The sequence below is a fragment of the Colius striatus genome, chromosome 12 (assembly GCF_028858725.1).
Source record: "Colius striatus isolate bColStr4 chromosome 12, bColStr4.1.hap1, whole genome shotgun sequence".
Taxonomy (NCBI): Eukaryota; Metazoa; Chordata; class Aves; order Coliiformes; family Coliidae; genus Colius; species Colius striatus.
In genome coordinates, this window is record NC_084770.1 from 5,763,393 (window position 1) to 5,776,794 (window position 13,402).

Sequence of the window (13,402 nt, forward strand, 5' to 3'; positions counted from 1 at the left end):
ATTGCATGTAGGCTGCCTGTGACAGCTCCAGTGTGAGAGGGTTGGAAATAGGGGAACTCGCTGTATTTATATGGAAGAATTGTGAAGACTTTTAAAAAAGGCCTTAAGTTTTGCTGCATTGTACTAAACACTGAGTGTATACTTCATATAAGGTTTACCTTGTTTCACAGGGGCTTAAAAGGTTTTGCTGGATGTTTATGTGGGCTAACAGTGCTGTGCTGCTGGCTTTTGAGAGTGGAGTAATCTGCTCTGCAGCAGACTGAGTGCAGTTTGCACTGGCAGGCCCTGCAGCTCCTGCTTGTCCCTACAGGCTCTATGACTCAGCAGACTACTGCTGACGATGTTCAGAGGAAGGTAGAGTGCTTGATTGCGTTAGAGCAGGCACTGATGCAGAACTAAAAGCCCTCTGGAGTCACAGTGCAGCTTCTTAATGCCATTTATTATGTTGATGTTATGGGCTTGCCATCCACTGTACACCATCCAGTAGCAGATCTGCTCTGTCAGATTAGTGGTGACAACAGTCATGCCATTGGTGGCCAGCTTTGTTTCCTGACCAGTGGCAGTGGAGCTAAGCAGTAATCATAGCATCTTATATCTGCCTGTTGGTCTGCATCATCTAATCATGTTGATGTCTGGCTTAACTTTTCAAGACAAAATCCTTATTTTACTTTTAAACCTCTTAAATTAATGGAATCGATCAAACAAACATATTTGTTTTCTGAAGGCTGAAAGTAAGCCAAGTCTTCCACATCTGTAGAGCAGGGCATTAAAATTGCTAACTTTGAGATAGCTTCAGATCTGTTTAACTCTGCTGTAGTCTTGTTTACCTTTCTGCTGCTGCCATGGGATTTGCTGTCTGTGGCTACAGGGTAGTAGATAGCTGATTGCAAAAGACATTCTGTAAAATTTGTGATTGCTGATGCAAGCAAATGGCTCACCCTAGTTTTTACATAGGACTTTATCTGATTTTGTCTCAGAGTAGAGCCATTAACCTAACTTACCTTTGCCAGTAGAATCAGCTAGTTCTAGCTGATTACCTGCTTTACTTGCTAGTTATCTTGTTTGGTATGCCAAGGTTGAGGTGAGTTAATTTCTAGATAAAATGCTGGTGGTATTATTTTCGCTACCCTTGTAGCTTGGATGTATACAATCCATCAACACAAACAGCCCTGAATTTGTTGCTGCATGTCAGCGAGATTAAATCCTGCTTCCTTGCAAAATCCTGAGGTTAAGAAAAATGAGCTGTATTCATAAAACCCTTATCTAAGTTATATGTTTGTGTACCAAGCTTTTCCCTTTCTAGTTGAAACAACCTCTGGTTTCAGCAGTGTTCTTCACCTTATCACTTGTTGGGAAGCTTTATGCTGTTGGTATTGGGGATAAGCAAAGACTTCTTTCATAAGGCTGAGCTTTGCCTGTTTGGCCAAGCACTTTCCCTCTGCCTCTAATAAAAGGGCGGAAGCTGTAGCACAGCTGTTAAGAAGATGGTGTTTCATGGGGAGAGAAAAGACTGTGTCCTTTGCTGCTTTATCTTTTGGGAAACCTGGGTTGGGTATTCAAGCTGGTTTATTGGGCACATATGGGCACAGCTGGTGCCAGAACACAGTGGAGGTCTGATGTGATGAGATGGGAGAGGATCACAATGATTCAGACAGAGGATTAAGCTGTGGTGGAACTCTGGACAACAGTCTAGTCTGCCATCAGTAGAAACTCTGATTTGAATGAGCTTGAGCAGAAAATGACAAAGCTGTAAGCATCATCTGTATTGCAAGTACAGGCTGCAAGCAGATTAAGGCTGTTATTTTATCACTAACTTCAGATCCTTGTAGAATGCAAGTTTGGAACTCTGCAGCAGAATTATAGCACATGAAGTAGACTTCTCTAACCTGCTTAATAGGTACCTCAGATTTTCTAGAGTGAGGCAGAACTATGTAGTTTCCTCTCAGGGGATACCACAACATGCTACTTCTGGTAGCCCAGGATTGCTGGTTAATAGGCTGCGGTGGTGGCCACTTGTGGCAGGGTTACAGGTATATGTGACTGATAAAAATGCAGCAGTACAGGCAATAGGAAAACCAATGAGTCATGTTATTTATATGTCCTTCATAACTTGAAGCAGGCAAGCCTAGTTGATTGCCTGATCAATATCTTTATTGGTGAAAGACCTGTTTTACTTCTGAGCCCAGGTCTTGGCTGTTTTGTATATGTATCTCTTCTTTGCCTGCCATAACGGATGTATTTGACTTCACTCTTCCTGTCCTGAAGCCTCTGTACTGGTGTTCGGTTTTCCTGCTGAAAGGATGCTGTAATGAGTGTTTATGACAATAATGGAAAAGAACTTGCAATTCTTCCCTTAGAAGCTCTAATGCAGTTCGGTCACAGCCTGAAAGATGACTTCTTTGAAAGACAGGAGCTTTTCAAATAGGCTTCCTGGAATCATAATTGAAATAATGCTGCAGTATAAGTAGGTCTAATCCCACATTTCCTGGTGTGTAATGGGAATGTTGCTATAGAAATTGGACCTCTGAAATAGGCACTCTGGGACCAAAATTCAAGAAACAATTTTTATTCAGCTGGTACATTATTCACCTCATGAATAAGTTGCTGCAGCATGTTCTTACAACAATTGATTTTTAAGTCTTTTTTTGGACATCTGAATGTAACTTACAGAATAGGATGTTAACTACATGTTCCTGATGCATAATACCATACTAATTGGGCTTATTGTTTGCAGGACATGGCTCTTCTGAATGAAGATAACTTGTAGGTGCACTTGCTGCCTAGCACTGTAGTCAGTAGTCTTCATCTGTAAGAAGCTGTTACATTACCAGTGAATAAAAATGAAAAGATATTTTTAAATATTGATTTATGCTTGCATGTTTAGAACTTGTTGTTCTTGGTATGCTTGTGCGCCTTTCAACTTGTGTCTAAAGTAATTGTAGTTTGTTTCATGAAAGCAAGGCATCCTGAGTAGGAGGCAGATCTCATTGTGTCCGTGAAACACTACAAAATGAGAGCTGAGGAAGAGAAGTATTTTGTTCTCAAAGTGGTTTTGGAATAGGCTCTTCTCAAATGCAGACTTCATATTTCTTTGATGGAACAGCAAATGAGTATTTTGCTGCCCCATCCCATTATGTTTGCAACAACAGAAGAGGATGTAGAAGTAGGTTGTTCTCATGATACACAATGCTTGTGAGAACTCGGTTGTCAACATTTGAGTCATTACCAATGCCAGGGCACTAATTTACACATTATACTTTGAGCTGTATCTGGTTCTGACTGGAACTAAGTGTTCAGGATTAGGTTCTTGCTGCTGAAGCATAAAAACTGCATCTATACCATCTGTGGTAAGCCTCAAGTGCGAATTGCTGCATTTGAATACCCTGGACAGTGTAGTACTGCAGAGATTGCTTATGTGTTGCTAACTTGGTCTGGCAGAAGCCTTAGTAATACTCCTGTCCTTACCTTGATCTCTTATTTTTCAGGTTTATCTCTGACTGCTTTTGCCAAAGACAGCAGAGAATGTGATCAGAACTTGTAAATCCTTCAAGCTTTGAAGTGATTTATCACTGACCAATAGTCAGAGCAACTCTGCCTCTCACCTGTCTGGAGCATCTGAAATGTCTGAACCAACTGTGCTGAACAACATGTTTGAAACCAGGAATGTGATGTACCCTGGTACTAGTGCCTTGGCACTCTGTGCTCAGAGCTGCCTTCTAGACAGCTTCAGCTACAACTACAAGCTTATAGTTAAGCTTCTAGGTATTTTGGCATTTTTCCAGCAAATTTCATGTTTTCATAATCAAATGTCCTGGTTTTGGCTGGAATAAAGTTAGTTTTTATTTCCAGTAGCTGATACAATGTTGTGTTTGGATTCAGTGTGAGAACAATGTTGACAACACACTGGTCTTTTAGTTGTTGCTAAGTAGCACTTATCCTAAGTCAAGGACTTTTCAGTCTCCTGTGATCTGCCTGCAAGGAAGTGCACAAGAAGCTGGGAGGGAGCATGCTCAGGACAACTGCCTCAAACTAGCTAAAGGGCTATTGGGAGGGGGAGGAGTGGCTGTGTGGTGTTTACCTGCTGGCTGAGGTTAAACCATGGCACCAAGTAAATGCAGAACTTTGGTAACTGCAGCTTGAGTAGACTCTTAAGGGGTGTAGGTATTCTGAGTTGGTCTCTACATAGAAAGATACTGCTACATGCCTGGCTCAGATTACAGCTAGAGCTGCAGTGGTTTGAGCTGATGCCAGTGCTCACTGCATGAGGTGAAACTGCAGCTGACTACATCAGCAAGATAACTGACAAAGTACTAGATTTGTTTTAATTGCCACCCAGTTGAACATCTCCTTGGTGTCTGGCTATGTTAAAAGTGTGCAAGAGTAGAGCAAGTCTGGATGTTTATGTTTTTCTGAAACTTGTAACTGCTGTCATGCTCTGTATGGCTACACTAAGCAGCTTGAGGGTATCTTGACTGCTAATATCAGACTTGTGGCTTAACCCCAGGTGACAACTAAGCCCTGCACAGCTGCTTACTGACTCCTGCCTGGTGGGATGGGGGAAGAGATAATTGGAAGGCCAAAACGGAGAACTTGTGGGCTGAGATAAGAACAGTGTAATAATTGAGATAAAATAGTAATTTGAAGAGGAAAATGACAAAGTAAAACCCTGGAACGAGTTGTGCAAAGCAATTTCTCATCATCAGCCACGTGCCCAGGTTGTTCCCCAGCAATGCACCCCTGGCCAGTGTTCCTCCTGGTTTTTATGCTGAGCATAATATTGGTATGAAGTGTCCCTTTGGCTAGCCCAGATCAACTGTCCTGGCTGTGTCTCCTCTCAGGCCCCAGTGGCAGGACATGAGAGGCTGAAGAGTCCTTGACTTAGCAGAAGCTCTGCTCAGTGACAGCTGAACAATTGGTCTGCTATCAACACTGCTACCTTAAATCTTGAACCATAGTATCATACCACCTACTAGGAAGAAAATTAACTGTATCCCAGCCAAAACCAGGACACACTCTACATATAACTGCAGTTTTGGATACTGTATTTTCTCAGATCATAACTGGTGAGAGAAAATGTAGGCAGTGTTGCCATAAAACATGTAGAACTGACACAGGCACAGGTATATAACAAGATATCTGACTTCTTACAGTGGTTTCAACCAGAATTAGAATGTTGACTTTTGTGGTGTAATGCATTCTGCTGCAGAATCTGAATACAAGGAAATACTTGTTTCCCGGGACTGTTAAAATAACATTGGAAACTAGTGCTATTAAACTTTTATCTGAAGTAGGAAAGAAAATTGTTTTCCAGTCATCTTGGGAGGCTTTATATAAAAGGCTATACTAGGTGAGGCATGCTTCTCTATGGATCCTGTTTTGCTGTGTTCTTCCCCTGCTGTGGACTAACTGTGGTGATGTAAGGACAAGGGTGTAGATATCATATGTTCTAAAATGAGCCAGCTCCTACCAACTAAAGAAGCAGTGGACCAGATCTTCATTACAGCATCTGAACATCTAAGACTAGTTGAATTCCTGACTAGACCAGTTCTCTGGACAGTGCTCATAAGAGGTGCTGCATAACCTTATTCTCTTAGCTGGTAAAGTTTTAACTGGACACAGTATGCTATATACTGTCATAGGAAAAAAGCATCATACAGGATCTACAAGTCTGGTGACTTGTGTGGTATCTGAACACATGAGTATGAGGATAGGAACACGTGCCAATAAACCTCTAAAACTGTGGAGGGTCTGAGAAATGAGCATGACTAATGGGTGAGCATTGGCAAGCTATAGTGCCTATAGGCATAAGAGAAGCTGCTGCTGGTAGAAGCAGGAGCCTTTTGGGGTAAAAAGCAGCCACCACGATGTATCATTCTGAAAGGGATAAAGTGGCGGTGAAGAGAGGGTAAATGGAGCCAAGGTCTTAAATATAAAAGGTTATATATTAGGAACAGAAGCTTCCCTCCTGAAGGCGGTTAAGGTGAAGAATGCAGGTACCCAAAGGACAGCGTCTTTCAAACTCAGTTTCAGTGACTTAACTGCCCTGAAAGCACCTAGGAGATTTGTGAGTCTCCTTGTTAAAAGCTGTAGAGAATCTTCCTGTTAAAGCTTGCTATTACTCAACCTTTCTAACCATTGCACAGGAAAAAAAGAGAGAAGGGAATTCTTATGTCTTCCTTAGCACTTTTACTTTTTAACTGTTATGTCATCTATAGATGTTTAAGAGATGAGTAGTCAGTGCAGCTCCATCAGGAGTATGTAAAATGAACTATTATCCTGGTGAATATTTCTGGATTTTTTCTGAAGATCACCAGTGTGATCAGCAGAGCTGAAGTTCAAGGATAAGTTTACATAAGGAGCTGAAGGCAAATTGAGATGAGTGAAGTGCCTACATGCTAAAAGCGTATCTTTCTCTAAATGCTAACTTTAAAATCTGTTCTGTCAGCAGTTATCTCTGAGAACTTTGAACACAATTAGACTACATGCAGAAGCAAACATTCATGTTACTTTCTAGAGATGCATTAGTTCCATGATATCCCCAAAGAACTGAATGTATTTGTTAGATTTGGGTTCTGCTGAGTTCATTTACCATTGAATTTCTACCACTGGAGTAGTCACTAACTTGACACAAGGTCTTTGACTTGATTGCTGGTGAATGTTTTATGATGATTCTGTAACTATGCTGAAGCAGTAGTGTCTACCTTGTCTTCCCTATATATATGTACATGTTACCAGCTAAAAAAGAAGCATATCCATCAGCCTGTCATGTATCAAAAGTTCACCTGAAGCCTGGAGGAGGGTTAACTGTATGAGAAACCTTATGCATAGTAATAGGAGGAATAAAAGGGCAAAATCCTATCATTCTGACTCATTAACACTTTCCACTGAAGCCCAGCTGCCTTCTTCAGTGCACTAACCATCATTTGTCTAAATCTTAGCCATGTGCTTAAAACCACAGAATTGGCCACTTGCCAGTATTGTCTTTGACTATTGTTGGTTGCTGTTCCTTTGTCAGATTGCCTACAAAGTAGACTTGTAAATCAGCTTGTTCATGACCAAAAGTAAGGAGCAGATGTACCATCAATGATGGAAAACTTTCAGTGTCTTTTATAGAGTTCGTATTAGTGCTAGAAACATTCTACTCTATAACTGTCTCCGATTCAGTGTACAGTTATAAGAGTTGCCAGAAGAATTTAATCTATCTATCCCTAGTTACTGGAGAGCTTAATGTGAAATGAGTCACAGTTTGGTCACATGCAGGGAGTTCTGATACCTTGAGACACTGAGGTGGTTGTTAGGTTTTGAACATTCATATCCAAGAGCTAAGGAATAGTCAGTTGTGATTTGAACTGCATACAATGAACAGGCTTCTCCGCAAACAACGTCTGTACTTCAGTCCTTTGTGAGGACTAAGGTTAAAGAGTTTCAAAGTCAACATGCTTGGAGTCAATAGTCAATAGTGTTGACTTGGAGTTTGGTCATTCATCTCTCACATGGATGGGGTGCCCCTTGCTTTTGTAACATGCCCTAGTACAGGAAGGCATGTTGCACAAAAGGCTATTACATTGGGTTCAGTAAATACTGTGGTGCTAAGGCTTCTGCTGTCATTCACTGAGGGGTCTGTTCCCCAGAAGTTCAAGTTTAAAGGTTCCTTATATACTTCTGGTATTTGTACTAAATAGACCTGTGTAGCTTCTATTGTGATCTAGCTTAGACATGGCCTGAGTAAAGGATGTTCTTCCAGTAATATCTCCCACATGGCAAGCTATTCACATGTGATCATAGAATCACAGAATGGTGGGGGTTGGAAGGGACCTCTAGAGATCATCCAGCCCAGCCCCCTGCTAAAGCAGGTTCCTCCCGATCGGATCACACAGGAACGTGTTGAGATGGTTTTGAAAACCTCCAGAGACAGAGACTCCACACTGTCTCTGGGCAGCCTGTACCAGGGCTCCCTCACTCTCACAATAAGTTTTTCCTCATCTTCAAGTGGAACTTACTGTGTTCCAGCTTGTGCCTGTTACCCCTTGCCCTGTAACTGGGCACTGAAGAAAAAAGTGTTGCCCCATTCTCTTGACATACACCTTTTAAATAGTTATCAGTATTAAGGAAGACCCTCCTCAGTCTCCTCTACTCCAGGCTAAACAGCCCTGGGTCCTGCAGCCTTTCTTCATAAGAAAGGCCCTGCACTGGAGTCACTCTAGAATTTCCCTGTCCTTGAGCCCGGGAGCCAAAAACTGGGCACAGTACTCCAGATGAGGCCTCATTAGGGCAGAGAAGAGGGGGAGAACCTCCATTGACTTGCTAGTCATATTCTTCTTTATATACCCCAGAATGTCATTCACCTTTTTGACCATGAGGTTACAGTACTAGCTCATGTTCAGTTTGTCATCAACCAGGACTTCCAGGTCACTCTCTGCAGAGCTAAGGAGAATGGTAGAGCTAACCTAAACAAGTCAGGAGCCAGACCTTTAGCTTGTACTGTGCTAAGCTGATCTCCTTAGTGAGGAGTTTGTTTCTCAGCTTTGTGGTCTGAGTACATATCTGGTGCTTATTATGTAGGGCTATTTTCAATTCCAGGGAAGCGTCCTGTTAGTGTGCATGAACTACATAGCACCAGTGCTGGATGATCAATGTACAGCCACAGTTCTGACAGTCTTATAGCCTTTGAATACAAAATCATGGATATTAGTTTTAATGCAGGACATAAAGTGTGGATTCATGCCTACCAGAAGCTGATCAGATGCATGTACAGCAGCTACTATTACAGTCCTAAAACAAATGACAATATGTCAAACTCTACATCTCATGGATTACAGGAAAAAGTGAACTTGCCAGGGGAGGGTTTAGAACATATCACCTTAATGTTGCTGCTTGCCCTAGTTCAAGGGTGAGATCAAATATGTCGTGTTTCTTCCAGAACAGATTTACCTGTCCTCAGCAAAATTCTATGCATCAAGTACAAGTGCTCCATATATGTGACTAAAATATTCAGTTTGATTACAAAGGTACATACCCTGATCTTGTTTGGCTGCAGAGCCACAATATTAGTGCCAAGTGCTACTAGGAGACTTCTACTCTGCTCTGAGGATGCTTTGAAGCCATGATTCAAATGCTGATTCAACTTCTCCTAATCCCAGCAACTATAGAGGTCTTGTGTAATGAAGTCACTTGTAACTATGTTAGAGTGAACTTTAAGCTATTGAATTTATGAACTCTTGTGGCAGTCAGAGCACACATCTGAACAGCTAATTCTGTGACTCAGCTGCACTTATTCCTGCGTTTGGATATATGCTTAGTGCTGTCAAGAGCTTCTTCCCTGTAGCAGAAGCTGGGAAGGTAGCAGAGACATAAGCTTTCAGTTATACTCTGCTTGTCAGGAGATAGGAGAAAGTAGACATCCTCACTTCTTGTTTCCACTGCAGTGGTTCTGTAAGCTGTTGTCATCATTTCTAGGTATCTAAAGCTGTCTAGTGGTCTCATCTTGGTGCTGCATGTATTCATCTGAGCTGTCTGTGCTTTGCAATCAGTTCATGCAGGTGTCTAAAGGATCAATACCTCCTTTTTCACACTCATTGTCTGTGATCTAGTCCAGTGCCTGCTCCTTGCTGCCTCTCCTTTAGAGAGGGAGTTTGTATGGATGGATGATAACCCAAACTAGTCTTAAATATGTTCTAATCAGGCAGAGTATAATAAAATATTGTTACTACAGAGTAGCCTGGGTGTCTAATACTGAAAATTATTCTATTAATATTTCTGTAGATTGCCTACTGCATCAAAAACAGTGAAAGGAGAAGAGGAAAGCAGCCTTAGTGGACTATAAAGTTCATATAGTACTTGCTGCTTCATCAAGCAACAGCAGATTTGAAAATGTTTGGACCTACAAAGTTTGGATCTACTTAATTTTTAGGTACTCCTGAGTTTTGTGACTTCCAGCAGTCTGGACAGCAGTTCTTTAGGGACTGGCTGTGCTACCTGGGAAAACTGTATAAAAACCCCTAACTACTTTCAGGTGGGGCTGTGCTTGGAAAGACTCAGAGGAATTTCTGGCTGGAAGGATGTAATTACACTTTCAGAGTATCTCTTCCTAGACTCATTTTATTTTGGTTTAGTTATCCTTCAGCTAGCTGGAAGAGTTGATTCTATTCATCCCCAGTTCATACAAACTAATAGCTAATGTTTTGAAACACCAGTCCTTTAACGATTTAATTTCATAAATTTAATTTAAATTTAATGTAATAAAATTTAAAAATATTTAAAATTGCTTTAAGCAGAGAATGCTTTAAGCACTGAGCAGAACTGGTGGTGATATAATTGTCCTCCTCCCAACATGCATGCCTAGTCCTGAGCTCTGTTCTTCTGGCCATTTGCCTCTCCTTACTGGGAACTTGAACAAAGTAGTGAGGAGGCGTGCTGAGAGCTCTGCCTTCTAAATGCAAGAGGTGGGAGTTCCTATTCCAACACTGCCATCTTAGAGTTTTTATTACTTAAACAATTTTATCTTTATGTAATAATATATCAAACACAGAAGCTCTTTGTATTCCTTATCAGCTACAAGGATCAGTAAAATAAGCCTTTATATGTCTACTCTGGTTTCCTGTCAGTAGCAGTAGGGCCAGAAGAGATGCAGCTTTTTCTCTGCAGTGATCTGAGCCATGAAAGATGCTCTCCCTTATCGAAGAGGACATGGTAGCTGTTTGGTTGATGAGTTTTGGGTCATGTGTTGTCATATCTCTCTGCCTGTCCATGATCTAGCTGTGGAGGTAAGAGAACAAGATCCTGTGTGTTTTGATACTTCCTCAATACTCTGTATTCTTAGAGATTGCCTTCAGGATGAAAACTTAACTTCACCTGTTAATTTTCCTGGTCTTCTGTTCCATTGTACCAACCTGCAACCAGGTGTGCCACAGCCACCTGAAATGTGGAGTGCAGAACCGTTATCTGTTAGGAGCTGCTGTTGGCTTCAGAAACTTGTTTTGGAATCCACTAGCTATTAGTAAGACACTGGGTAAATGATTGCTGTGGCTGTTATAAGCCCTGGTATGATTATCTTATGTAATTCTCCTGGTTTTAGTCCCTTTATACATTTGAACTTTACAGCATGCTATGACATAGAATTCTAAATTGAAATATACCTCGTGGAAAAAGCATCAACTTCACTGAGTGTCTCCAGTTCTTTTGTTGGAAGAACCATGTTGGTGACCATTCCTTAGATCTCTTCTTCATGCCGTTATTCCCCTCTTCTGTCCATCTGAAAAGTCTTAAATTTATACTTGTATGGAAGCTGTTCCAATCCCAACTGTTCTCGTTGCTTTCAGAAAGTAATTTTAAGTGTAATACCCTTTTTAGACTGAAATGACAGGGAACTTACTCTGGTGTTTCTTTTTTTAAGTGGTATGGTAATGTTTCCTGCTTTATTCTTTGTGACTTTTGTAACAATTCATTATTGTCTTTTGGCCTTTTTGATGATGCTGAGTAGTGAGCTGCTGTTCTTTTTCAAGACGTCTGAATGATGCTGTTGTGTTGTATCACCAGGTTCACTGCTTGTATTGATAAATTAATAAGTTACTGAATTAGCAAAAGTGCTCTCTGGTTTCTGATAGTGCAGCCATGATTTTTTAGACATTTCTTTCAAGAACAATTCTAGAGCTTGTGATATATATAATGATTTCTTCAAGGTTTAGTTTTCGATAAAATTGTATGTGCATGCAGACAATCAGGATGTTACCAACTGATCAACACCTGAAAAAATAACGGATTCGGAAACCTAAATTAACAACATTGGGGTTGTTGCTAGCTTTTGTACTTCAGTCTTTTTTCTCCTAGAAATGCATTATAGAACTGGTTAGGAGATTCATTAGTTCCTGATAAAGCCTACACTTTCAAGATTTTCTAATGTGACACAGAACTGTAGTGCCTTTCTTAGAATATTAATTGTACAGTAGTGTGATGCCTCTAATTATTAACGGTGCAGTTTTGAAAACCTTTCCATGATGGAGATGGGCAATGTTTTTGACCAGTGGTTTGCATTTCAGAGGTAGTGCCCTTGACACTTTATCTGTGCATCTTTTCCACTTTCGCTGTGAGAATTTTGTTGGGCATCTCTGGACAATTTTATTTTTCACAGGGAGTGGTTAAGAACATTGTCTTTGGGCTGCTGAAAAATACAGTATCTTACAGTTGTGCTTTCTTATTAAAAAGCTGCTCCTGTTTGTAAGTGGTGACAAACTGACTTTTTTCTGACAAATAACTGGTTTTGGAAGATATGGGTTTTTTTTTAACATACAGGCACTTCTTATGTGCTGAGAAAAACAACGATTCTGCAAATAGCCTGTGGCATCACTTACAAACAAGCATGTTATCAGCTATAGGATGTGTGGGCAGACCTTTCTGGTGCTCTTGGAAAAGGTAAGGTAGCAAACTAGGTATAAATTCGTCTGCTGTAATCACAAAAGCAGTGGTGCAGAACTTTTTCCTGCTACTGCGTACTTTGAGACATTTTTGGCAGATCTTTTATTAATGCTGATTTGGTGAGATTTAGTGAAGTGGTATTTCCCTTAGTGAGCCAATAATTTAACATAAAATGAGTGATAAGTCTCTTAATTCAGATTCAAGTGTTGAATATTTTTGTGTTGTGATGTAGTAACGTTTTCCTGTTTTCGTACTGCTTTAATATCTTCTTTTGTAATCATAGCTTTAAGTTTAGTGAATCAGTTTGGTGACATCAGGACCGTGGATTATTGACAATGTGCTTAGTCTCTATTGAAGTACTTTGGTTAAATAAATAAAGGATAGATTTATGCTGTTATCAGTTTCCTGTTCTTATCCTTCATGAGTGAAAGGTAGGTGTCTTGGTTGGCTACATAGTTAAGTGTTACTATAGTATAGATTAGGTCTCTTACATACAGTGGCATTTCTGACAAATTATATGATGGGAAACTAGGAACCAAGTGCTTTCTATTGATATGGGTTTAGTGTTTTATGGATACTGTGTTTTCAGGAGGTTACAAATCAGTTACAGTTGCTGTTTTCAAGGAAATAAAATAACTTTGCTTTGGTAAGGCAGCTAATAAGGGTAAACATAGTATCTCTGTGAGAAAGCCAGGAACATTTTCACCTCCAAACTGAGGGGTTTTTTCCACAGAGTAGCTTCCTTTCAAAACCCTAGAATTCTAACAGGTGACATGGCACTGCAATAAATGGTCCATTAAGTTTGCAGAACCAATAGTGAGTATAGATAGCAAGCTAATCTCTCTTTGCCACACCTGGCTTCTGATCGAAGGGTTTCCTTGGATTCTGCAACATTTTGACTACTCCATGTCACTGCTGTTTCCTTTCTCCTAGATTAACCTTTAGGTCTGCCTTTCACTGGGACTGGAAAAACACCCTTATCTTTTACAGT

The 13,402-nt window shown here is 40.5% G+C and overlaps 1 protein-coding gene across 10 annotated transcripts in view; it reads left to right on the plus strand.

Annotated features, from left to right (window-relative positions):
* The window catches only part of ABCC5 (ATP binding cassette subfamily C member 5), an 87,596-nt gene that overhangs the window by 17,544 nt on the left and 56,650 nt on the right, over positions 1-13,402 (plus strand). For 2 of the 10 annotated variants that reach the window (XM_062005283.1, XM_062005281.1), the window contains exon 2: positions 3,486-3,762. The exons of 7 other annotated variants lie outside the window; for them this stretch is intronic. The gene's annotated coding sequence lies outside the window, so the exon portion shown is untranslated. Of the gene's footprint in view, positions 1-3,485; positions 3,763-5,325; positions 5,348-13,402 lie in introns of those variants that run through there. One more of the 10 variants, XM_062005284.1, reaches the window with a different exon arrangement.